This window comes from Oryctolagus cuniculus, chromosome 4, assembly GCF_051225735.1.
Source record: "Oryctolagus cuniculus isolate XC-2025 breed Fujian yellow rabbit chromosome 4, ASM5122573v1, whole genome shotgun sequence".
Classification (NCBI taxonomy): Eukaryota; Metazoa; Chordata; class Mammalia; order Lagomorpha; family Leporidae; genus Oryctolagus; species Oryctolagus cuniculus.
The window spans coordinates 22,346,652-22,370,466 of NC_142870.1; the positions used below are offsets into that span (position 1 = coordinate 22,346,652).

Genomic DNA, 23,815 nt, shown 5'->3' on the forward strand with positions numbered 1-23,815 from the left:
ATACTGTTAGCCACATAAATCACAGGCCCCCAAATCCCTCGCAGTTCAGCCCACAAAGGGCTTGCATCTAGAACTCCTCGTTGCAGCAAATAGGCATCCCACTTTGCCAAGCTGGGCATTTGTGATGTCCCACTATACGGTTTCACTGCCCAGTCTCCTTCCCAGCCAGTAATAGGGTACACAGTATGCACAGTGGCAGGAGTCATGCCTGTTATGCTTTCAGTAGCTATCAATGCAGAGTACATTGCAGTGAGCTGTTTTTCTTTTAAGGAGACCCAAGTCTCTGCTCCGTTCTGTAACTGGGCCAAAACCCACAGGCTGTCTCAGTCCTTTATGTCATTGCCAAAGGCCCCAACCAAACTCTTCTGTATTGACATATGTGTCAAGCTTACACTGGCAAGTTGGATCAAACATACTGAGAACCCGGGCAGCTCGCACAGTCTGCTTGCTACTATGAGGCTGTTTGCTCATGCTCACTCCATTCCCACCTAACTCTTTTTTCACTAGATGGTACAAGTGCCTCAGAATTTGTGCCAAAGGGGCAATAAACACTCTCCAATATCTTAGCAATCCCACCAACTCTTGTAATTATCTCATAGTTGTGTCAGGAATCAACTTAGTCTAACCCAGACCAAATAACTTCCAAGCATTTGACAGAGATTCCAAGTCCCTGAATTTTGACAAGTTGATCGTCCAGCCACAAGACTTCAGATGGTTCAACAAAGTAGGAATAGCTGCTTCCAAATCTGAGAGTCACAAGTTAATGTCATATCATATTAATTATACATGACATAATGTGGCACAATGCCATGGCTACAAGAATGAGTGCACAAAGACAATAATTATCTTGGGTTTAGCCCCAAGAGTAGAACCCCTGCAGGGTCTTAGTCCACCCGTACGAGGATGGACTGGGCCCAAGGAAAAGTAAATGTTCCGCTCACCCGTTCCCCAGCTTCCCTTGTTCCCGGAGACAGTCAGACGCAGCGGGGACTCAAGGCAAGCAAGAACCTGTTTATTTCGCGCGTAACAAAGCATTTTAACGCACAAAACTGCAGAGTCATTTGTGCAGGGCATAAGGACCAACCAATCACTTAAAGAGTCACTTTACGGGATGATTTATATAGGACTAACCATGTGTCTATACACTTGTTACTAGTTTTGTTACCTTCTCTGATGGCCAATTAGCTTTGGTGGTAAACAACTTTGGATTCTGCCCACCTTACTTCCTCTGGGCACCATCTTTGAATTGCTTCGTGTAACTCATTTCCCCACAAACCCCATCTACCCTATATCCCATAATCAGGTGGACTCAGAAGCCTGAACTACACCGGAGGCTCAGGATTGTTTTCACCACCAGAGGACTCAATCATTACAATGGCCGGGTGGTCTCTAGCACAGGATACATAGCCCAAGCAGTGGCCAACCCTCCTTTCAGGGAGCGGATGACGCTTTCCTTTGTCTCTGTCTCTGACAGCTGTGTTCTCTTTTTTTTTTTTTTTTTAATAATTTTTTTTTGACAGGCAGAGTGGACAGTGAGAGAGAGACAGACAGAAAGGTCTTCCTTTGCTGTTGGTTGGTTCACCCTCCAATGGCCGCCGCGGCTGGTGTGCTGCAGCCGGTGCACCGCGCTGATCTGATGGCAGGAGCCAGGTGCTTCTCCTGGTCTCCCATGCGGTGCAGGGCCCAAGGACTTGGGCCATCCTCCACTGCACTCCCTGGCCACAGCAGAGAGCTGGCCTGGAAGAGGGGCAACCGGGACAGAATCCCGCGCCCTGACCGGGACTAGAACCCAGTGTGCCGGCGCCGCTAGGCGGAGGATTAGCCTACTGAGCCACGGCACCGGCTCAACAGCTGTGTTCTCTTTCTCCATCTCGTAGAGACTGTTCTCAGGCTCCAGCAGTTGCAACAACACCCTCTGCCTCAGCTGAGCTTTGCCTGGGCTTTGGATCTCGTCCCTCACAGGTCCTGGCTCACTGCCTCATAAAGAACAGAAGACCTGGGCACGCCTCACCTCAGGTGTTCTGGTTGAGCACCCTGATGCTTTTCCTAGGAGAGTTCTCATTTCTCTGCAACCCTCAGCTTTTGCCTGGGTCCATGCATGCTTTTGCCATTGCAGCCACAGTCTATTCCCCATCACGGGGAGAGAGTGTGATGCTGGCTGATGCTCACATTTTCTGTAACAGCGGGTTCCCATCTGCCACCACTGCTGCAGCCCCTGTAGCCATATCCACCCCCGAGCCCTGTGCCAGGGAGAGGCTGGCCCACAGCACCTGCATAACTGAGAGGCATCGCCCGACTGGGAAGAAAACACGCCGCAAGCCTAGGTGCTTGATCCCAGAAGTCTTTAAAGAGCCTATGCCCTGGATCCCATCACAGAGCCAGAGCCAACTGGAAAGGGCAGAGGATGGAATGTCCCTCCCTGATGCTCTCATTTGCTCTCCAGGGCCCTCTACTTACAGCCCAGGGTGGTAGGATCAGCCCCTAACAGGTGCACCAGCTTGGAGCCTCGTCCACCCCTACAAGCTGCCACCAGATTTTCTTGCAACATAGTCATTTTTACCTTTATCATGTTTTTGGCTTCTACTCCAGGTTTTAGAGTTTCTTTAGTTGTTTTTTCATTAGCGCCATCTGAGTCAAGCTCTCTCCTCATTGCTCCTACAGCTGCTTTAGCCATCACACAATTCCTTCCACCTCTTGTCCAGAAGAGCGGAGGTAGAATGCATGGGCTTGGGTTGGAGCTCCTCAGAGCTGCACTCAAAGTTGCTGCCTTTGCCCATTTTTTTCTGGGATATGCTGCAAGCCCCACTTTTTTAGATATTTGTTGGAAACAATATTATCCTCTTCTCACAATCCAGTGAGAAGTTCCCACACCAGGGCATCACTCATTGTCTGGGCATCCTTTGGATTCTCCTTTGCCTCCTCTAAGACATTGTCATGTCTCAGTCTGTGACAATTAGACATTGCTTCCTGTTCACAAGGCAGTTAGAGAGACCCACCTGCGACCCTGCTGCTATCTGGATGTCTCACTGCTTGGACATCTTTATGATTCCATGAAATGCCTTCTCCACTCTATCAGTGAATCATCTTCTCCAGCCCACTCCTGAAGTGGTTGTGGGGTTTTCCAGCCCACAAGGCCATAGCCACCAAAAAACACATACTTGTGGCTATCTGACTCTTTATTGGCTTAGAAGGAATCCTGTTCATAGCATCAAAGTGTATGCCCAGGACTTAGGGCCCAGGACAAGCAAATCCAGATTTGAACAGGTTAGAGAATAACTTGGAGCCATGGGTGGTTTTATATCTACTTTCCTCACAGTGGCAATAATCAATGCACAAGAGACAGCCACTTGCCCCTATCACTGTGGGACCACAGATGGCACCTGTATTTGTGTCCATGGTGGCTGCCAGACACACACACAGGCATCTACAGACACCCACACGTAGTCACATACACCCACACATCTATATACAGGCAACTGCAACTAGCCATGCCCCTGAGCTGCTTCTATGGGTCTACAGACAAAAGTGACCCAGAGCCAAACTGTTGCTTAACAGACTTATTGGCAGCTAGCTAAGCTGGTGGACCTGTTGGTTACCATGACACCTGTTACCATACATAGATGGAGATACGGAAGCACAGACACACAAAGGGCAAGGGCAAAAAGCATAGGAACTTGACATCTTCACTTCCCCCCAATTTCATCTCCTCAACAATGCATAATGATTCTCTGTAGAAACTCTTACAAGATTGCCCTGATTTGGTGGGAGGAATCATCTGGATCACTGTAATAGTGGGGAAGGACTCTCTGGTAAAACTGGATGCTTTTTTAATAAAGCTTTGGCAAACTTTCTCAAAACACTTTCCTAGTAAGAAGATGTTATCATTATTTGATCCTTCAGGGAGTCAACAAGCAAAATACCTTGAACATCTCAAAAAATGCTTATCATGCCCTTTGCTCTTTAGCAGTCAGCTTTTGCTCTGCTCAGACCATGTTATCCTCTTGGTAGCTAGCCGTTGTTATGACTGTACTTTTTCTTCAGGATCATATTGGAGATGCCATATTGAATCTCCTACTACAGTTCTTTGAAGAAACTATTTAGGTGTTTGAAGAAGACATTTGGTACAATGGTTACGCTGCCACTTAGGATGCCTGTGTCTCATAAAAATAACTGTCATCAAATTCCACCTCTGCTCTCCATTCAAGCTTGCTGTTAATATGTACTTGTGAGGCAGCTGGTAATCATTCAAGCAACTGGGGCCCTGTCACCCATATGCAAGATCCAGATAGTTTCTGACTTCTGGTTTCAGGCTGTCCTATTCCCCACGCTTGCTCGGTCTTTCTCTCTCTCTTTCTGTTACACATACACACACACACACACACAAATAAATCTCAGTTGTTTAAAAGTTCTTTTTTTAAAAGATTTATTTATTTATTTGAAAGTCAGAGTTACACAGAGAGAGGAGAGGCAGAGAGAGAGAGAGAGAGACAGAGACAGAGGGCTTCCATCCGATGGTTCACTCCCCAGATGGCTGCAATGGCTGGAGCTGCGCTGATCCGAAGCCGAGAGTCAGGATCTCTTCCCGGTCTCCCACGTGGGTGCAGGGGCCCAAGGACCTGGACTGTCCTCTACTGCTTTCCCAGGCCATAGCAGAGAGCTGGACAGGAAGTGGAGCAGCCGGGTCTTGAACTGACGCCCATATGGGATGTCGGCGCTTCAGGCCAGGGCGTTAACCCACTGCCCCACAGCGCCAGCCCCCTCAGTTGCTTAAAATTTCTATTCAAAGTTCTGTTCTTTATTGCAGCTGATCTCAGAGCAACAGTTCAGGTGGCTATCAAGCTGAAAGATCGCTCCACCATTTCAGTCAACTGTTGATATGCTTGTGACCTTAGCTAAGTTTCTGCTGTTTATCATTGGTCCTCTTCAGTTAGCACACAGACAAGGTTATTTGTTTCCTACAAATTGATGTGTATGCTCTGCTACTCTAGTGTTCATTTGTGAAATTATCTAGTCAACTCTTATAAATTGCTTATTGGGGGGCATTATCCACATAAAAGCTTCATAAAACATCAATTATCTTACCATTATTCTACCCAAACTTTTCTCATAAATATCTTGTTTGCTCTTGCTTCGATGTTTGCATGATTGATATTACTCTAAATGGGGCTCTAAAATTATGCTTCATCCTTGATACTGTCTCAAAACTTTTCTTGTTCAGACATAACAACATAGTATATTTTGCTGCAAAAATTTTGAAATCATGTATATTTTGCATAAAATATGTTTTCATAAAGCTTTTGAAGATTTGTCATCAAAATAATGGTGCTGTACCATCATGATGGTATGCTATTACGAAAAACAAATTTCTTGCCCTTTCTACAATATAGGGAATTTCATACAATAAGATCAAAACAAAGATGATATCAATCTATCTATCTATCTATCTATCATCTATGTATCTATCTATGTAAAATTTACTCAATGATTTTATGTAGATACAACTTAAAACAAGAGAATACTGTGGTGACAGAATTCATAATGGTGGTTATTATTTCTGAAAGGAATAATGAGAAACATTATTTAAATAAAATTTAAAATAATTTAAGAGAAGCTGGAAGACATAAAGAAAGATAAACAGAGACAGACAGAGTGACCTATCTGCCACTCATGGTCAAATGCCTGAAATGGCCAGGGCTGGGCCAGATTGAATCTGGAGCCCAGAATTCAATCTGTGTTTCCCATGTTTGTGTCAAAGATTCAATTACTTGAGCCATCATCTGCCATCTCCCAGGATGCACATTATCAAGAAGTTGGAATCAGAAGCAGGATTTGGATCCAAATCCAGGAGCTTTGATACAGACTGTGGGTGTTCAAAGTGATATCTTAACCTCCAGCACAAATTTCCAACACATGAGCAATATATTTAGTCTCTATTATCATCAATATTTTGATATGGTTGATGATGGTATGGATGTGTTTATTTTATAAATTTTCATTGATTGTTAAAATATTTGCATCCATGTATACTGCACTTTATGAAATGTTTCAAAATATTAGTGTTCATTATGAATCAATATATATAGATAGACTCCATCTTCCCCGAACACAATCTATTAAGCTCTACATGTTCTAGGACTCCAAAATAAATTCTGGGCCTAACATTTACTGACAATATTTTCCCAAGTGCTTTGCATGTTATTTACCTCTTTGTTTTTAGCATGTTATTTATTTTTAGCATAGTTATACATTACCAAAAAATTGTGAAGTAGTTGTACAAAAATTCCCCATGTACTGCACACTGTGTGCCCCTTATTATTAACATCTCATAATAGTATGAAACATTTGTCGCCTTTAAGGAACCATATTGCTTCTTCTCTTTTTCTTATTCAAGCTCTTACTAAATCTCCCATCTCTTGCAGCTTCTAGTGATCAACAGTCTCTCAAATCCTACCAGCCATCTTGCAGATAAAGCCTGAGGCTTAGGAAAATGATCTCTCTTTCTCCATGTGTCACGACTTGTTTGTGCTGGAGTCAGATCTTGGACAAAGATTTCACTCAACTCAAAAATGGGATTTTCTGCATCCTCTGACTCATCCTACTTTCCCTCCTAACACAGTTTCCTGATAGTTCTTCTTTCTCTCTGCTCCAGAAGACTCCTATTTTGAAAATGTATTGCAAAATGAAAGGTGCATTCTTTTCAATTTTCCATGTCACATTCACATTAAATGACTTGTCTCAAATTAAAAAAAAAAAAAAAAAAAGCTATACAGCATTTCCCGTGGGGTTGGTGACAGAAAGACCTTTTTTGCAGACTGTTCTGCTATGTGACATGATTTTCTTAATTTAGAAGAAAAAAAAAATCTGATGGCTCTGTGATAGGGAATTTTACATGTTCTTTGGATATGATCTTTATGGAAGCACATTTCTCTGATACATAAAACACATTTTTGTAACAGTTTCTTTCATAACATATTATTTATTTGATGCCATGCCCTCAATTTGCAGAAAAATAAGCAAGTTTCTTCAGTAGATATTTTGCTATATTTGGATGTTAGTTAGAAAGCATTATCTTGAGCTCTGATTGTATTATTGGATTTTTAAAATATCCCTAAATGCTCAACGTGGCAAAATCAGTAAAACATGTAATCTTTAAAAACCAAATAGGTTTCACATTTATTATCACTTGCACCCTTCCATCTCTAAAATTATTACATTATCTAAACTATTTTATTACTAATTTTATACTGTTTTATTGATCTTTAAAATATTGTAATTTTATTCTATATACATATATACACATCTATCTATATGCATAGAATATCATGCTGTATACAATGCGTGAGCATATTTTTTTAGGATTTATTTATTTATTTTAAAGGCAGAGTTACAGAGAGGCAGAGAGAGAAATACCTTCTATCCACTGATTCACTCCCCAACTGGCTGCAACAGCTGGAGCTGGGCCAATCTGATGCCAGGAGCCAGGAGCCTCCTCTAGGTCTCCCACACAGGTGCAGGGGCCCAAGCACTTGGGCCATCTTCTACTCTTTTCCCAGGCCATAACAGAGAGCTGGATTGGAAGAGGAGCAGCCAGGACTAGAATCGGTACCTATAGGGGATGCCTGCACTGCAGGTGGAGGATTTACCTACTTTGCCACAGCGCTAGCCCCTGATCTTATAACTATTCATTTTTTTCTAATTTAATTATCATTTTTATTCCCTAACAATATTGTCTTTTGAGTTTGTTGGAATGTACTGGAAATTAAATTATTTTGTATATCAGGTATTTCCATTTCATTGCTTTCAACCTATTAGAAGACTCATTTGATTTATCAGTTGAATAACTATTATGTATAAAAATTATTCATTGTAGACTGTGGTATGAAATTAGGTATATTGTTGAATGACATTGGATTTTAAATTTCCTTGCATCCATATTCACCTTTTTATTTGAGACAAAATTTCTCAATGTCATCTTAATACACATAAACTGGAATAAAGGAGATATTTGGTGCTGAAGCATGACTCTTGCAAACAGTGAGTGACAGCTATGTGAAAGTGAACTAATTGGTGAGAATTAAGACCCATTTACTTATAAGTAGTGCAAATTTCCAATAATTTGATTTTCAATAATCTCTAATTGCATGTAAAATTTGTAACATATTTGTGATATCATAAAAACCTATATTAATGACTAAAGTGATACCTCAAATTAATATATATATATATATAAATTATATATACTAATTTTACCATTAATTCACATGTACAACACATTAAGTACAGAGGTCCTACATGGGGAGTAGGTGCACAGTGACTCACATTGTTGTTTAACAATTGACACTCTTATTTATGACATCAGTAATCACTCAAGGCTCTTGTCATGAGCTGCCAAGGCTATGGAAGCCTCTTGAGTTCACTAAGTCCAACCTTATATAGACAAGGTCGTAGTCAAAGTGGAAGTTCTCTCCTCCCTTCAGAGAAAGGTACCTCCTTCTTTGATGGCCCGTTCTTTCTGCTGGGATCTCACTCGCAGAGATCTTTCATTTAGGTCATTTTTGCTTTTCATTTTTTAACTAAAATACATGAAGGGAACTTCTTTGTGAAAGAAAGTGTTTATTTCAGGTTATAGTTTAGAAATTACAGTTCATGACTAGGTGGCCCATAGGTCAGTGTCTGGTGAAGGCTTCTTATGGCAGATGAGTAGTCACAATAATCACATGGTATGGGGCTGGAGCCTGCAGTGTCAGCCTCCCATATGGGCACTGGTTCGAGTTCCGCCTACTCCACTTGCAATTCATCTCTCTGCTATAGCCTGGGAAAGCAGTGGAAGATGGCCCAAGTCCTTGGGCCCCTGGACCCACATAGGAGACCCTGAGGAATCTCCTGGCTCCAGGCTTCGGGTCAGCTCAGTTCTGGCCATTGTGGTCATTTGGAGAGTGATAGAGTGGATGGAAGATATCTCTCTCTCTCTCTCTCTCTCTCTGTCTCTCACTCTCTTTCTCTGGTTCTACCTTTCTCTGTAACTGTCTTTCAAATAAATAAAATAAATCTTAAAATAAAATTACATGGTAAATCAGTGACTCAAAACCTCCCACCTGCCCCACCTTTCAGATGCCATCATTTATCTGCCTTAATCCATGGATTTCATTTATTTATTTATTCTTTTCCTTTTTTAAAAAAAAAATATTTATTTATTTATTTGAAAGGCAGAGTTACAGAGAGACAGAGACAGTGTGTGTGAGAGAGAGAGGTTTTTCATCCACTGGTTCACTCCCAAAATGGCCCCAATGGCTGGAGCTGAGTTTATCCAAAGCGAGGAGCCAGAAGCTTCTTCCAGGTCTCCTATGTGGGTGCAGGGACCCAAGGACTTGGGCCATCTTCTGCTGCTTTCCTAGGCCATAGCAGAGAGCTGGATCAGAAGTGGACCAACCAGGCCTTGAACCAGCACCCATATGGGATGCTAGCACTACAGGCAGCAGCACAGGCCCTGTCCATCAACTTCAACATTCAGACATCAGAGCAAATCAGAAAGCATGATATTTGGGGAGACAAATGCTATTTAACACATGACACCTACTTTAAGTCATGTTTCTGCTCAGGGTTACACCAAGTTGACAAGTTTATCTCACTTGAAAAAAATATTTTTAAGATATATTTTATTTAAGCCGGCACCGCGGCTCACTAGGCTAATCCTCCTCCAGCAGCGCCTGCACACCTGGTTGTAGTCCCGGTTGGGGTGCCGGGGTCTGTCCTGGTTGCTCCTTTTCCAGGCCAGCTCTCTGCTGTGGCCCGGGAGTGCAGTGGAGGATGGCCCAAGTGCTTGGGCCCTGCACCCGATGGGAGACCAGGGGGAAGCACCTGGCTCCTGGTTTCAGATCTGCGCAGTGTACCAGCCAGAGGGCACTGGCCATAGCAGCCACTTGTGGGGGTGAACCAATGGAAAAAGGAAGACCTTTCTCTCTGTCTCTCTCTCTCTCACTTACTCTGCCTTTCAAAAAATAAAAAAAAAAATGATTAAAAAAAAGATATATTTTATTTAGTTGAAAGTGTTACTGAGAGAGAAGTTGAGCCAGGGAGAGACAGAGAGAATTCTTCCATCTATTGCCCACTCCTCAAATGGCCATAAGGGCCAGTGCTGGGCTGGACTGAATCCAGGAACCAGGAGCATCTTCCAGGTTTCCCAGCTGGTGCAGGGGCCCAAGGACTTGAACCATCCTCCACTGCTTTTCCCAGACCATTAGCTGGGAGCTGGATAAGAAGTGGAGCAACCTGGACTTGAACTGGGGCCCATACAGGATGCCAGTGCTTTAGGGGCAGCTTAAACTGTTACATCACAATGTCAGCCACCTGACTTGGATAATTTAACTATCAACATTGATAAAGTAATACAATGTCTTGCCTGTATTATGACATTACATTAAGCTAAATTCTTTTTGATCAATGTCAACAATTCTATTTACTCCCACAATTAACCACAATAGTTAAGTTTGGTGTGTTTCTTTGCACTGCAGTAATAAAGTAGCAGAGGCTCTGAGTTAAATCACAGAGGCTAATTCTAACTTATGGAACATGGAGAAAAGAGAGCATGAGTGAAAAGTTACAATTCTCCTTCAAAGATTAAAACACTTGGCAAAGATTAAAAAAAAAACATTAAAAATTTTTGTGAGGGTTAGAATTGTAGCACAGTGGATTAAGCTATTGTGTGCAATGCCAGCAAACCATAAGAGTACTGGTTTGAGTACTCACTGCTCCACTTCCAACCCAGATGCCTGCTAATGAGTCTGGGAAAACAGTGGAAGAAGGCACGGGTGGTTGGGCCCCGGTACCCATGTGGGGGACTCAGAGAGTGTTCCAAGCTGTTAGTTTTAGTCTCTACCATGTTGACCATTTGGGGAGTGAACCAGTATATGGAGGATCTCTCTGTCCATTTCATTCTCTCTCATTCTCTCTCTCTCTCTCTGTGTCTCTCTCCCTGTAACTCTGCCTTTCAAACAGATAAATAAATCATTTAAAAAATTCTGAATTTACCTGTCAAAAAAAAATAAAAAAAATAAAAAAAATTCTGAATTTACTACAACTTTAAAATTTAAATATTCTTGACAAACATGAAATGATTAGCTACTAGAACCAAGAGTGTTCTTGAGGGGCTGGCACTGTGGCCTAGTGGGTAAAACCACCACTTGCAGTGCTGGCATCCCATATCGGTGCTGGTTTGAGTCCCAGCTGCTCCACTTCCAATCCAGCTCTCTTCTATGGCCTGAGAAAGCAATGGCAGATGACCCAAGTCCTTGGGCCCACACTTGCCTGGGAGACCCAGAAGTTCCTGGGACCTGGCTTTGGATTGGGGCAGCTCTGGCCATTGCAGCCAGTTGGGGAGTGAACCAGCAGATGGAAAACCTCTCTCTCTGCCTCTCCTTCTCTCTCTGTGCAAGTAACTCTGACTTTCATATAAATAAATTAAATATTTTAAAAAAAGAAGTTTCCTAGAATACTCTACTAGCGCAGACTATAAGGGGAGTGGGAAGGGGTGCTTAGGGAGAGACTGAGCACCTTACTCCATAGCATGGGGTGAAAGGAAAAGTACGCTGTATAAAATATGTTTATCCTGTTAAAGATGGCATTTGTTTTAATAAATGTACAACGATGCACATAGATTTGACTGTATATAAAATTATTCCAGGGACAGAGAAAGGGAGCTCCCATCTGTTGGTTCACTCCTTCTAAGCCTGTGGTTAGTGGTAGCTGGCAGGGGCCAGAGCTAGGAGCAGAAAAGGCAAGGTGTGTCCCCCATGTGGGTGAGTGAGTGATCTACTTGTGTGAGTTATCATTTGCTGCCTCTCAGGGACTCCTTTGGCATCAAGCTAGATTAAGGAACTAGAGTTGTGATTTGAACCCAGGTCCAGTATTGTGGGAAAGAGGCATCTTAATGACTATTTTAATTGTTTACTTTCCAAACATAATATCTTAAAAGTAAATTTATATATAAACTTGTGTGTTTTCTTTCCCAGTATTTTTAGTATAATTTTTATTTATAAGCTTCAGCTTGTTTTATCAAACTATTTTATAGGTAGTAGAATACGTGAGTTTTGGAAAGATTAATACTGCAAGCCTCAATAAAGAATAATATATAGAGTTCTCTTCATGTGTCCTTAATATACACATCTATGGTTAGAAAAATGACATTGTACTTCATGCCTATAAACTGCAATATTTGAGGTTATAGCCAAGAATAAAATTTCTAAATTAACTCTCAACAGGTTTGAATTTATTTTCTATTTTCTGGAAATTATTATTTGTGGGGATTAAATGAAACAAACAATTACAATGTGCTTAGTATTACAAGACATTTAGTTATTTAAAATGTATATTCATTTAATAGGCTCTATGGTATTTACCCATGTTTAAATTTCCTAGTGCTACTTTAACAAAGGGCCACAAACTAGATGGATTCACACAGCAGAAATTTATTTTCACAGGGTTCTAGAGGCTGGAAGATCGAAACTACGGTGTCAGCAAGGCCATGCACTTTTCGAGACTCTAAGTGAAACACTCCCTTGTCTCTTCTTCGCTCCTGCTGGTGATAATCAATCCTTGGTATTCTTCGACTTGCACATGCATCACCCCAATCTCTGCCTTACTTGCCACACAGCATTCTAGCTGTGTGTGTCTCTCTTCAGAGGGCATTTCCTTCTTAAAAAACATCACTCATATAGGATTAGAGCCCACCCCAGTAACTTCATCTTAAATCAATTACATCTGCAAAGACCATTTCCAAATAAGGTGACACACATAGGAACTAGGGATTAAGACACCAAGAAATCATTTTATGGGGTCACAATTCAATCCATAATACCCTGTAAGGTGTACATTGGTTTTATCTTCATTTGACAAGAGGAGGAAATGGTACAACAAATTTATTAACAGCTTGCTCCAGGTTACATCACTAGTCAATGGAGAATAGAGATTAGAATGCTGGTAATTTGCTTTGTAAATCCATATTCTAACCACCATACAGTTTGCCTCTTATGAAATGAAATAAAATGAGTATCTCAGAATAAACTGTTTTGTGCTTAGAAAGTATTCAGCAAATGTTATTAAGTGTTCCTTTGCAATTTGTCTTAATTACTTTCTGTCCTTTGTGTTTTGAAATATGTTAAACTTTCTCACCTACTTTTTTCATGGGGTAAATATTATAAGTAGGTGCAACCTTTAATACAATTTTAACATGTATATAGTATGTACATCATTTAGCAATCATATTATTAACTGCACCATTGGTAGAATTCCATATTTTATTTATCAGCACTCATAATCTATAGCAGAGGAAGTAGAACTTGTCAATTTTATCTTGTTTATTTAACTGCTCTACTGGATTTTCAAACTTTCTTTATAATAATTCCAATTTTATGTTTATTCCCTATATTATATGTAATCAGTGCTTGACAAAAATGAGTATTCACTTCTTATTGGCTATGATGCTATATGCTTTGTTATGTCTTATATACAGATATGTATCATATAGTAACAAGAAATATTCTTAGAAAACTCAAAACTTAAAATGTGCAGGCTCAAGTGAGTATCACTAAGTATCATTGTATGGTTGTGATTTTATTATATTATTTTATTATATTATTATTTTATTATACTCACTTGTTATATTGGTATTGGTATTGGTATTGGTATTGGTATTGTTTCCTTGTATAAAAGCAAGGAGAGTAAACAATTGTATTGCAAGGAATTTGGACTTTTCAAAGAGCACCTCTACCTTTGTCTTGGCTTTAGGACGTACACCCTGAGCACCTTGGATATCAATAGTGATAGGAGTCTATCTTTATTATTCCTGGTGGGCACCTTGGGCCACATCTGATAGATTATTCTAAGGAGATAGCTTAGGATGCATCCAACCACAGTCAGTGGTCATTTGACAGCTTCAAAACATACCAGAAAGACCAAACTTGCTTAATCTATGGAAGATTTGGGTCATATGGGATCAACTGATCTGATAGACATTAACCATTTGAACTGCCAATCTGTCTTGCATACATAATGAGACCTCTGGATGCTGAAACTTGGGTGAACTTCCATGGATAACTATTCCAGGTATATTTTCATATACTGTGGTTCAGAGTTGGTAAAGTCAGGGAGCTCCCTGTTTTATATTCCTCTTACACTTTGCCTTCCACATTTCTTTTTTATTTTTGGCAGGTTCTAATTGGCATCCTCTCACATGGCTGTGAGATTTTTACATCTTTATGATTTCTGTGAGTATTTAAACTGGATTTTTTGTTTTTGAGAATGGGTTTTGTTAAATCCTGAAGTTATTGTTGGTATCATAAGTCTTTGTCATATTTGGCAGTATGTAAGACAAGGTCTTTTACCTCATAGTCTAATTTCAGGTAATGGTCCACAGAGAAAATTCAATTTTACCTGACTTTATAGCACTGTATTAAATTATTCATAGAAATTGAATAGTGGAATAAAATGAGAATTCCTAAGAAATAGAAGCTGATTCTAATATGCAAATTTTGTTAAATAGCTGCATCATATGTACCAAATGAAATGTATTTTATAATGCTGCAGGGTCTTGTTAAATAAATAGATCTGCTAAGCTAATAAAGCATTGGCACAACAAAATGATCTATTTAGAAGGTTTCTGGTGCATTTTGCTAAATTGCCTTGATAAATTTGCAATAACAGGGCTTAGAATTTTCTAAAAGTTAATGATTTGAATCATCATAAAGGACACTTAAAGTTCTTTATAAATACAGACTCTCCAAATATAACATTTTGTGGGAATGTATTTTGCTTTGAGATAAAAGTTTACCTACAGAATTTGACTATTTAAATCACATTTGAAGACTGCTAATTGGTCATTTGTATTCTATACTCAAAAACTTGCCAATTTGGATATTTGACTGCGAAATTTATTTTTCATTAAGAGGAAGTTTTGAGAGTACAGATTTTTCAACCCATGAGCTTTATTTATTTACCCAATTATAAAGAGCAAACAACATTTATTCTCTATACTTATATTATTTTTGTAAATCATGTCAATTGTGAAATAATGGATTTTTTCCAATACTTTTGAATGATTTTACCAAATGCACCATGACAGAAATACATCTTTGCACAATCTTCTTTATTTTTTTCCAAAACAACTGTGTTTTGAGATAATGATTTCTAGCAAATAGTAGCTTAATTAATTCCCTAAATATCCATGAAGCATGTACATGGATATCGACCTGTTGTTGTAGGAAAATAGTCCAGGATAATAATTAATTTCTGATAACATCCTGAACTAAGTTAAAATTGGTTATCTGTGTTACATGGTTATCATTAATCTTTAAACAAAAACACATACTGTCGTCTCATCATTTTTTAAGATACCTTCAAAGGAACAATCATATTAAGTAAGAGAAATTCTGTGGTACATATTGTTAACTCCATGGTTTGCTGACACTGGTGTATTTGCCAGATTTAGAGTGGTTTACACCAGGCTTATTTGCTTTATTTAGCAGATTTAAGCAGATTTTAATTCATAAACATTTTTGATATCTTTTTTCTCCTATAATCTTTACAAGTTTTCTTAGAAGAAACTTTTTATTGAAATGTTATCTGTGATCAAAAGTTTTTGAGTTTTAGGAATATCTGGTTACATGGGGGGAAATTTAAAAGGTATGCAATAACCCTCAATAATTATTCTCAAATGGTAATAAACAAAGACAAAAAAAGAAAACTGTAAACTAGAAGTTCAAAGAATTTACTATATGGGGCCCGGCACTGTGGTGTAGTGGGTACAGCCTGCACTTGCAATGCCAACATCCCATATGGGTGCCAGTTATAATCCCAGCTGCTCCATTTCTGATCCAGCTCTCTGCTCTGGCCTGGGAAAGCAGTAGGAAATGGCCCAAGTCCTTGGGCCCCTGTGCCCATGGTAGAGACCCGGAAGAAGCTCCTGGCTCCTGGCTTCCATCTGCGCAGCTCTGGCCATTGCGGGCAATTAGGGAGTGAACCAGCGGATGAAAGGGAAGTCCCCCATCTCTCTGCCTCTCCTTCTCTCTCTGTGTAACTCTGACTTTCAAATAAATAAATAAATTTTAAAAAAAGAGTTTACTATAAAAAATGGAAAACAAAATATCATCTATTTTTTTGTATGATAAAAAAGTGGATGAATGACTAGTCAAATGAAAACATATATTATTTTCTCTGGCCTTATAAAAATGCCTGATGCTTGGTTTCTTGTATTAGAAGCTCCACTTTAAAGAATTATAGGAGTAGCAGAACAAGGTAAATGAGAGTTTTGCTGAATTCATTGTGCTCCAGACAAATTATCAGTACCTGTTATATGTATTTGAAAGACAGAGAGACAATGAGAAAGATAGAGAAAGGGACACAGATGGATAAAGTGAGAAAAATGCTCCATCTTCTGGGTTATTCCCAAGTGTTCAAAAGAGGCAGGGCTGGGCCAGCTGCCAGGAACAAAGAACTCAATCCAAATCTCCCATGAGGATGTGAGGAACCCAAATACTTGAACCATCCACTTCTGTCTCCTGAGGTATGTAATAACAGGAAGATAGAATCAGTAGCTGAGCCAGAACTTATACCTTGGCACTCTAATATGTGATTTTGGCATTCCAAGTGGCATCTTAACCACTGAAAATTAATCAAATTTTCTATAGAATTAATGAATAACTTATTGATTAAACTGCACCAAAAAGTGTACCAAGTGGAATGATACAGAAGGGGATATATGAGCATGTGATATAAAATATATAATACAAGTTGAAGTGACCCAAGAATTGATAGTTTCGCTAAGCTGAGTTATTCCAGTCCATCCAGGCTCATTATGTATTATAATTTAGAGCAGTTATACCTGGGTGAAATAAAGCCTTAAAAATTATCTTGTGTTGCTTCTTCCACATGTTCCTTAAACCTGAATAAATACAGTATCAAACTAAGCTATCTTTCTTGAATCTGACCAGATATTTCAATTTAGGAATACTAATTCCAGTTGAATCAAATGAGTTAAGAAATTGCCAACCAAGCCGGCGTTGCCTCTCAATAGGCTCATCCTCCATCTTGCGGCCCGGTCAGGGCACCAGATTCTGTCCCGGTTGCCCCTCTTCCAGTCCAGCTCTCTGCTGTGGCCCGGAAGTGCAGTGGAGGATGGCCCAAGTGCTTGGGCCCTGCACCCGCATGGAAGACCAGGAGAAGCACCTGGCTCCTGGCTTCGGATCAGCGCGGTGCGCCGGCTGCAGCATGCTGTCCACAGTGGCCATTTGAGGGTGATCCAATGGTAACGGAAGACCTTTCTCTCTGTCTCTCTCTCACTGTCCACTCTGCCTGTCAAAAAAGAAAAAGAAAAAAAAAAGAAAAAAAAGAAATTGCTAACCAGCTCAACAGAGAAAAATTCTATATACAGGCTGACAGAAACTAAAACCAACAAAAATGCATGAGAAAAATTTGAGTTTTTACAAGACAAAGAGCAATCTCAAGACTAAGGTAGTAAGACACTGGAGTTGGATATGAGGCATTGAGCTGTGCCGCTGTTCCTTCATCTTAAAATAATTGTTGTTTTTAATTTATTTGAGACATGAGAGACTGAATTTCCATCAGCTGGTTCATTCCCCAACTATACACAGAGACCAGGGCTGGCCTGGAGCCAAAACAGGATGCCACTATTTTAATCCAGTTCTTCCACGGGAAGGGTAGGAACCCAATGCTGTGATCAATCACTGTTGTCTCCCAGTGTCTGCATTGGCAGGAAGCTAGAGTCAGGAGCTAAAGGCAAGCACTGAACTGAAGAAGGCTGCAAGGTATCCAGCACATAATAGATCTTCCCAGGCAGACGACTCAATTAAATCACAGGCCTTTGTTGGGGTTCCGCTCCCGGGCGAGGTTCCCCGGTCCCAACAGAGCAACTGAGCGGGGGGCCGGGGAAGTCGCGCGTCAGAGATTGGGAGAGCTTCTTTTATAGATTCAGGGCATGGGAGTTAAAGGTGGAGCCGGGTCTGATCCTCATTGGTTGACCTTTAGGCACCTGCAATGACTTTGACAAGGACTTTCTTCCCCGGAAGTAGGCCTCTCCATTCCCGGAAGTGTAGGCCTTCCTTCCATGCGGATAATGGAGAAACCAAGCATATTAACTACTGAGCTAAATAGGGCTTCACTGTTCTTTCTCACATACTCTTCCCTTAAACTTTAGAACAGAGAGCACTCTTCTTCGAGTTAACTGGACAAGTGCCTGTATGTATAGAGGGAATTTAGGTTCATAAAAGGACAGGATGTGACTAAGGACTGAAAACAGGACATTCAACTGATAAATTCTATATGATGTTGAGAAATCATCTTGCCTCCTAACTTAATTTATTCCCAGAGTTCATTCAGCTAAAGTATTTATCCACTATTCCCACTTCATTACATCTGGAAGGAAATTAGATTATTACTTTGACAGAGAAAATCTTCTAAACAATAATATAGACATTATACAAGCATTTGAGTGGTCAAAAGTGAATTACATTTAACTCAGATTACCATTCATTGAAGTCCATCTGTCCATGTCATTGGTTATCCAGTCAGCTCAGTCTCCATGCATGGACAGCCTGATTTTTCCAATATTTGGTCAATAATTTAAAAAGCTGAAAAAGAATTTAAAGCACACACAGATATATTTCAAAAATTGCAAAAATTCAAGATAATTCAGGAAGCAGGGAACTTCTCAAAATAATGCAAAAATCACATGGAATGTCCTCCATTAAAAAATGGAAGTTACTGCACCCATGAAAATCAAACAGCGAAATCTACAAATAATAACACACAATTATCTGACTCTAAGATGGCATATTAAGGAGCGACATGCTGTGTTGGACTAAAGATAAACAGTGAAGAGAAAAGTGTAGAAACTGCACTATCACGGGACAATTGGAGAGAACACTGCACTGGAAGTCCTGTTAGAGGAGGAGGAATGCTGTGGACCTGCATGGAGAGTTCCAATGTTCAGCAGGAGCACAGTGCAGCAGCAGCCAAAAAACAGAGCAGGTGGCGGTGTGGAAATGGAGGTGAGACTGGACTGCTGTAACCTGTGGTGATATGGCCAGAGGGAGAGCATGGCATCGGTCCGGACTGCAGCACTGAGAGTTGGAGATTGCTGGCAGTTGCCTGTGGACCAGTGGAAGTGGAGGGGGCACGTTTCTCTTGCCCCAGCTTCCTCACAACAGAGCCTACTGCCTGGCTTGGCAGGTTCTGATTTGGGTTAGGGTGGCAGCTACGGAAGATTTTGTGTGTTTGCACAGCATCTGACTGAGACTGGGTGCCTAATAGGCAATGCTGCTGGCGGTGGCAGGCAGGCAGCAACATTCTGCCAGTAGCTCTTATTTGTGTGTGTGATCCAGAGATTCTGGTGGAGGGAACAGTCCACGGTTCCCACGGACTTTGAGCTTGGCTAGGAATTGGCTGGGCAGCCACGTGTGACAGTGGGAATTCTGCAGGCTCCCACGGTCAAGATCCCTAGGGAGCTGTCTCAGGGAACATCAGCCTCTCTGTTGACTGGACAACTTGGCAAGGTGGAAAGAAAACTCTGGATCTGGCAACTGTGGGAGCCTTGTGTGATGAGACCATGGGAGCTCAGTGTTTACATGAGAAAGTGCATGGTGTACCTGGATATTAAGATCTACCATGCCTAACTTGGGTGTTACTCTGGATATTTACCCCATCCTGGAGCACTGACCAAAGCTCCCTGGCCTCACCCACCATACACCACTTGGTACTCACTGAAAGTGTAGACAGTCCACTAAGGCACAGAGGCATAGCTCAAAGATAAAAGCCATCCGAGAAATAAAACAAAAATCAACTCCACAAATGCCTAAAAACAAATGCAGAAATTCAAGAAACAAGAATAAGGAATACACCATGACTATCTCGAACAAAGAAACACAACATTTCAATGGTGAAATGCAAAGATGAAGAGATTGATGAAATGCCAGAAACAGGATTGAAAATATTACTCATAGGATATTCCAAAAGCAATCAGAAGCAAATCCATGAACTAAAGAAAACCATACATGACGTGAAAATTTTCCAATTAAATTGAGATTTTAAAGAGAAATCAAATTGAAATATTAGAAATGAAGAATACAATAGATAAAAAAGAGTAAAATAAAAAACTACTTAAAAACTGCATTGGATATATATGGGAAAATACCAAATGACACAACATACAGGTCTTAGGATTTCCTGAAGGTATGGAAAAAGAGAATGGACTAGAACTCCTATTTAATGATATAGCTACAGAAAACTTTCCAAATTTGGAGAGAGAATCCAAGTAGAGGAAGCACATAGAACTCCTAATAGACATGACCAGAATAGATCTTCACCATGACACATTGTAGTCACAATTTCCACAGTAAAGTATAAAGAAAAGATTCTAAAATGTGCATGAGAGAAACACCAGAAACTTTCAGAGGATCTCCAAATAGACTCACAGCTGAATTCTTATTAGAAACTCTATAGGCTAGAAGAGAATGGCAAGATATAGTCGAAGTTGTAGAAAAAAAAAGTCAACCCAGAATATTGTACCATGCAAAGCTCTCATTTATGAATAAAGGTGAAATAAATATTGTACATTACAAATATAAATTGAAAGAATTTGTTGCCACATGTCAACCTTACAAACAATGTGCAAAATGATGTGCTACACACAGAAACACACAAAGGTAGCCATCATTATGAAAGAATGAGAAGGTAGAAAATACCCAATAGAAGCACAAAAGAAACCCAAAGTAAATAGTAGGAATATTTCTGGAAAACTGGCAGGGCCAACTTGTTACTTACCAATAGTCACTTTGAATATAAATGGCCTCATTATCTAGTTAAAAGATACAGACTGGATGAGTGGATTGAAAAAAACACTCATCTATTTACTGCCTACAAGAAACATGCATCACCAACAAGATAACCACAGAACGAATGTGAAAGGATAGAAAGATATTCCATGCTAACAGAAACCAAAAAGAGCTAGTGTTGCCATCCTAATATCAGACAAAATAGACTTTAACATAAAACTGTTAAAAGAGGCAAAGAAGGGCACTATGTAATGATTAAGAGAACAATTCAGCAGAAAGATGTGACTATAATAGATGTATATGTACCCAATTAAAGGGTGATTGGCTACTTAAAAGACATTTTAAAAGATCTAAAGGGAGACATAGACTCCAATACAATAGTAGTGGGGTGTGGGGAAATTAGTTACATGAGGCAACTCAAAGATGGCGCTGAGAGGAAGTAAGATGGGTGAAACTCAAAGTTGTTTACCACCAAAGCTAATTGGCAATGCAACATCAGGGGAAGTGACGAAAACTGATAGCAAGTGTATAGACATATGGCTAATCCTATAGAAATCGCCCCGTAAAATGATCTTTTAAGTGATTGGTTGGTCTTTATGCCCAACCCCAATGACTCTGCAGTTTTGTGCTTTAAAAGGCTCTGTTATGTGCGAAATAAATGAGTTCTTGCTAGACTTGGCTCCCTGCTGCATCTGATTGTCTCTGGGATCAGGAGGCTGGGGAACGGGCGAGCAGTGCACTTAACTTTCCTTGGGCCCAGTCCATCCTCGTATGGGAGGACTAAGACCCTGCAGTGGGGCATTTCAGTACCCCACTTTTAGCAATGAAAAGATCAACCAGACAGAAAATCATCAAGAAAATGACAGAGTTAATCTACAATATAGAACAAGTGGATCTAATGGATATCTAAATTTTCACTCAACAGTGGCAGAATTTGTATTCTTCTCATCAGTGCATGGAACTTTCTCTAGGATAGACCACATGCTATGCCATAAAGCAAGTCTCAGTAACTTCAAAAAAATTGAAATTTTACTGTGCATCTTCTCTGACCACAGTGGCATAAAGCTGGGAAACAACAACTCAAGAATCTTTTTTTTTTAATATTATCTTTTTTTTATTTTATTTTTTTATTTTTGACAGGCAGAGTGGACAGTGAGAGAGAGAGACAGAGAGAGAAACATCTTCCTTTGCCGTTGGTTCACCCTCCAATGGCTGGCGCTGCAGCCGGCGCACCGCGCTGATCCGATGGCAGGAGCCAGGATCCAGGTGCTTTTCCTGGTCTCCCATGGGGTGCAGGGCCCAAGCACCTGGGCCATCCTCCACTGCACTCCCTGGCCATAGCAGAGAGCTGGCCTGGAAGAGGGGCAACCGGGACAGAATCCGGCGCCCCGACCGGGACTAGAACCCGGTGTGCCGGCGCCGCAAGGTGGAGGATTAGCCTATTGAGCCACTCAAGAATCTTTAGATTATATGGAAACACATGCATACTGAACAACATGTTCATGAAATAACAGTGGGTCATAGAAGAAATCAAAAGAGAAAGCAAAAAAATTCTGAAAATGAATGAAGACAGCATTACATCATAAAAAAAAAAAAAACATGTGGGGTACAACAAAAGCAGTGCTAAGAGGGAAGTTTATAGCAACTGGTGCTTACATGAAGAAATTGGAAAGGCACTAAGTAAATGAGCTAACAATGCTTCTCAAGAACCTAGAAAAGTAACAACAAACTAAGACTAAAATTAGTAGGAGTGATAAAATAATTAAAATTAGAGAATAAGAAAAATTGCTACAAAAATTATGAAAAAATCAACGAAATGGAGAGCTGTTTTTTTTTTAAAAATAAACAAAATTGATACACCACTGGCAAAATTAACTAAAAAAATAAAAGAGACAAGACCCAAATCAATAAAATCAGAGATGAAAAAGGAAATGTAACATCAGTTACCACAAAAATAAAAAGAACAATCAAGAATTATTACAAAGAGCTGTATGCTCAAAAAATTGGGAAACCTAGAGGAAATAGAGAGAGCCCTAGATCCATACAACCTACAAAATTGAGTCATGAAGAAATAGAAAACTTAAACAGACCAAGAGCCAAGAAATTGAGATGGAAGTAAGAATCTATTTCTAGCAATGAAAAGCTAAGGACCAGAAGGCTTCCTTGGTGAATGCTACCAGACATTTAAAGAAGAATTAATTCCAATTCTTTTCAAGTTATTCAAAAGAGGTCGGCGCCACGGCTCACTAGGCTAATCCTCCGCCTTGCGGCGCTGGCACTCCGGGTTCTAGTCCCAGTCGGGGAGCCGGATTCTGTCCTGGTTGCCCCTCTTCCAGGAAAGCTCTCTGATGTGGCCAGGGAGTGCAGTGGAGGATGGCCCAAGTGCTTGGGCCCTGCACCCCATGGGAGACCAGGATAAGTACCTGGCTCCTGCCATCAGATCAGCGCGGTGCGCTGGCCGTAACATGCCAGCCACGGCAGCCACTGGAGGGTGAACCAATGGCAAAAGGAAGACCTTTCTCTCTCTGTCTCTCTCTCTCACTGTCCACTCTGCCTGTTAAAAAAAAGTTATTCAAAAGAATTGAAAGGGAAGGAAACTTCCTAAACTCCTTCTATGAAGCATACATCACCTTAATCCCTAAGCCAGAAAAACATGCAACAGAGAAAGAGAACTACAGACAAATATCCTTAAAGAACATAGATGCAAAAATCCTCAACAATGTATTAGCTAATCAAATCCAACAACATATCAGAGCGATCATTCATCTGGAACAAGTGGGATTTTCTCTTGATATGCAGGGGTAAATGTTAATGATACATCACAATAACAAACTGAAGAAAAAAATGCATGGTTATCTAAATAGATGCAAAGGAACAATTTGTTAAAATACAACATCCTTTCATGATGAAAACCTTAAGAAAATTGGGTACACAAAGAACATTCCTCAACACAATTAAAGCAATTATGACAAATC

General features: G+C 40.3%; 1 pseudogene; it reads left to right on the forward strand.

The window, feature by feature from the left end:
• The first annotated feature begins 903 nt into the window (after nt 1-903).
• Nucleotides 904-23,815, forward strand: part of LOC100355216 (armadillo repeat-containing protein 1 pseudogene) — a 69,494-nt pseudogene continuing 46,582 nt past the window's right edge.